A 3,943-nucleotide genomic window follows, 5' to 3' on the forward strand; every position below is an offset into this window, starting at 1 on the left:
ATGATATAATTAGATAGCTTCAATGCATGATTGTCCATAGTCATCTCCTTATACTCATCATCACCACCTTTCCACCATAGCCTCATTGGTTGATCACCATATCCAAAGTCTCCTTTTAAAATCCAAATTACTTTAAAGAATGACCACTTGTCAACATCTATATCAATGACACTTTCAGAATTGTCAGTCCCAACATATTGCATCATAGGGTCTCTTTGAAAGAAACCATTGTGATGCAATTTTACTTTGAAACTCATGCTTGCAACAAATATAGAAACAATGTTTAAACTCTGAATAGTTTAAGGGCAAAAGGAAAAGAACATTATAACTTTAAAATAAAATGAAAATCATACATTTGAACCCAATCAGTGGAAAGCAAAATATTTTACAACTTATTTAACCTATGGAAAACTTCCATCAAATAACATATTTCCTCCATCACACATTGCTAGAGGCTAATTCAATCCCACCCATCAAGTACTAAAATGGTCATAGGTTATGGAATTTCCAGTGAACCTTCCCGCATCAATTTTTTTCCAAACCCACATTGGAAACCACTCTTGGCTTTTAGCAAGTTTAGTAACAAGGTTTCTTCTCGTTTCACAAATACATGTTAAGAGAGTCATTTCCCTGTACTCATAAACTAGTGCTATCATGTTTCTGCCAATTCAAATGATGAATTCTGCAAATTGTACCCACTTCTGCCATTAACTGCTCTCAATTTGTTGTGCACCATTAATCAAACCCTAATTGAACACTAATCAAACCCATTTAAACCATAATCCAACCCTAAACAAACCTTCCTCGAACCCTTAATCATTCAGTACTCAGACCTACATAAAACCCAAAAAAAAACCCAAATAAAAATTTTAAATTTTTTTGACTTCACAAAATAGGGACCTCTGCAACGGGTAATAGGAGACAAGGGGACCACTAAGAAAGGGAAAACAAATAAATGAAACAAAAAAAAAATCACAGTACCTTCTACAGTTCGAAGATGACTCCTCTCTCGTTTTCGAAGATAACATGGACCACTAAGAAAGGGAATGCGACAACACATACACGTCAACGAAGAAAGCCACTACCTCGATAACACTCACGATCAACCATTGAAGAAAGCCACTACCATTACCGAGAAGATGAAGTCACGTTTATGAAGAATCAAAGTTTTTCAAAGACCAATTAAGTTTTTATTTTAATTTTTATTAATGTATATAATAATATTTTTTTTTAAATTAATAAATAATGACATGGCCACCTCTGCCTATGTGTTTAGTTATAAGGCTTGATGATACGACACTCTATCTGTCATGTCATCATTTAACGGAAGGGGACTAAGGCAGATACTACATTGAAACATAAAAAAATTTCAGATACTTAATTGAGAAAAAAATGAATGTTAGATAATAATTTACAAAAGACTTATTTTTCATATATGAAAAAATTTAATTAAACTAAAATTATATGTTTAGTCTCGATTCACCCAAAATGATGTGACTTTAGTTTTTTTTCAGAGACTTAAAACACATGGTTTTGTTAAGACTAAAATTATGTAAATTTTTTATACGGGTTAAAATCAACATGTTAAAATATTTTGAAAGATACTTTTTAAAGAGATATTTTGAAAGATAAACAAAAAAAGCACTTTAGTTTGTTGCCACAAAAATCATCAAATTTATTTGAGACATAACTAACAATGTTAATATCTCTCCTAATAAGAATTTGAAAAATAGTTAATTAAGAAGTATTAATTTCTTTTACTACACCTAACGGTTGTCGATCTATTTTCAAACATTTAGAGGTGTATTGAATTAAGATTTCAAACGATTTTTTTTCAAAAAAATTATATAAAAGTCATGTGATGTTCAATTAGGATTTTTAAATGGTATAATTAAATCTTGTGGTATTTAATTAAAATTTTTAAGATTTTTTAAAGAGTGCAATAAAATCCAGTGGTATTCAATTAGGATTTTTTATAACTTAAAAAAAATCTTTTGATATTAAAAAATATATAAATTTTGATGAATTATTTTTTAAGATAAATTTCGATGGATTTCATCTGACTTTTTAGTATAAAACATCTATCAAACAATTTCACCCAAACCCTTGAGATTTTCTTAGACTATTTTCTTTCTTTTTATATTGGTTACTAGACTTTCTTTTCTCTCATCACACATATCTCCTTCGTATACCCAACACAAAAATTAGATCTACTGAATTGGAAGAGGTACTAAACATCATACAATAAAATATTATTCTCTGTTATATGTGTGTTATATATGTTTCTCCTATTATTTTGGAACAAAAAAAATATCAAATATACTCATTCACTTTGCACTTTTTTGTTTGTTTTCTAAATTAAATTAATGTTTGTTTTGTGTGTCAATGCTAACCATGTTTTTCTTATAATGACTATGTTCATCACCTGCTCGACGCAATGTTTTTGTGACTATCACCCTTAATTTTGTCCTCTTCATAACTAACTAATTCTCCTACAAACTTTTCACTCTCATCACTTTCTTTTAGTATATGCTTATTATTGCACTCCATTTAAGCATGTTATTGGATTTATCATAAAATAATTGTAATAATTGGGAAAAAAATCAGAAAATCAGTGTATAATTTTAAATCTATTGTTTAAATTTAAAAGTGAGAATGAGAAGATGTTATTACAATAAAGGTTAGTATATGATGACCTAAAACTAATCAATTTAGCTATTAAAAGATTAAAAAATTATATTGATTTTATTTTTGGCGAAATTGCAAATTTGGTCCCCTAGTTGTCTCTAATTTTGATTTTGGTCTTCCTTTTTATATTCAATCATGCAATTTTGATCCTCCAGCCTAGATTACAATCACAAACTTGTTCTTCTTCTCATCAATGGCTTCCATATTCCTCTCCTCTCCCCCATCTTTCTCATCCGCACACCACAACGCCTCCACGCACCTTATCCTTCACACCCCTAACTCCCTTAACCTGCGCACCATGTCCCATTCTCTCCCTATTCGTGCCATCACCCTCACCTGGGACTACCTCAAGAGACTCGCCGCGAACAAGGCCGTGGAGTTCGTCAAGAGAGGCATGGTCCTCGACCCCGGCACCGGCACCGGCTCCACCGCCACCTTCGTCATCGCCAAGCTTGGCACACTCCTCGCCTCCGGCCAACTCATTGACATCGTTGGCGTCCCTACCTCCAAGCGCACAGAGGATAAAGTCCTCTTCCTCGGCATCCCCCTCTTCGTCCTCGGTCTCACCATCGACGACGCCGACGAGGTCGACCCCAACCTCAACCTCATCAAAGGCTGCGGTGGTGCCCTTGTTTGCAAGAAGATGGTTGAGGCCGCCTCCAACAAGTTTGTAACGGACAAAGACGACACAAAGTTGGTTGACGGCCTCGGCGGAAGCGGCCTGGCCATGCCGGTGGAGGTAGTCTAGTTCTGTTGGAAATACAATCTGGATCAGCTTCAAGAGCTTTTCAAGGAAGAAGGCATGGAAGTGAAATTAAGATCAGAGGAGAGTGGGAAACCCTACGAATCAGATGTTGACACGTGTTAGTCAATGTAAGTTTGCAACCGTCAACGTCTAAATTTGGACCGATGGACCAAAATTGCATGATTGGATATAAAAAGAGGACTAAATGCATGAATAATTTTAATGGGGAACAAAACCGAAATTGAAGACAATTAGGGAGACCAAATTTATAATTTTTTCTTTATTTGTTTATCTAAAACTCATCATTTCTTATTACTTTTTTCACTCACTCTTATAATTTTGAATGTATTTTTAAAAATTCACATGATCTTTTAAATTATTATGATATAAATTCATTAAAATTCAAATTATCATAAAAGTCTTGTAAATAAATCTGTTAAGTCATAACATTTCTACATAATCTTTAACATTCACAATACTTTTTTGTTAAAATAATCTTTTAAAATTATA

General features: G+C 33.0%; 1 pseudogene; it reads left to right on the forward strand.

Moving 5' to 3' along the window:
* Positions 1-2,665: 2,665 nt before the first annotated feature.
* On the forward strand, positions 2,666-3,689 carry LOC100804271 (probable ribose-5-phosphate isomerase 3, chloroplastic; annotated as a pseudogene).
* Positions 3,690-3,943: the final 254 nt, after the last annotated feature.

Source organism: Glycine max, chromosome 8 (assembly GCF_000004515.6).
Source record: "Glycine max cultivar Williams 82 chromosome 8, Glycine_max_v4.0, whole genome shotgun sequence".
In the NCBI taxonomy this organism is placed as follows: Eukaryota; Viridiplantae; Streptophyta; class Magnoliopsida; order Fabales; family Fabaceae; genus Glycine; species Glycine max.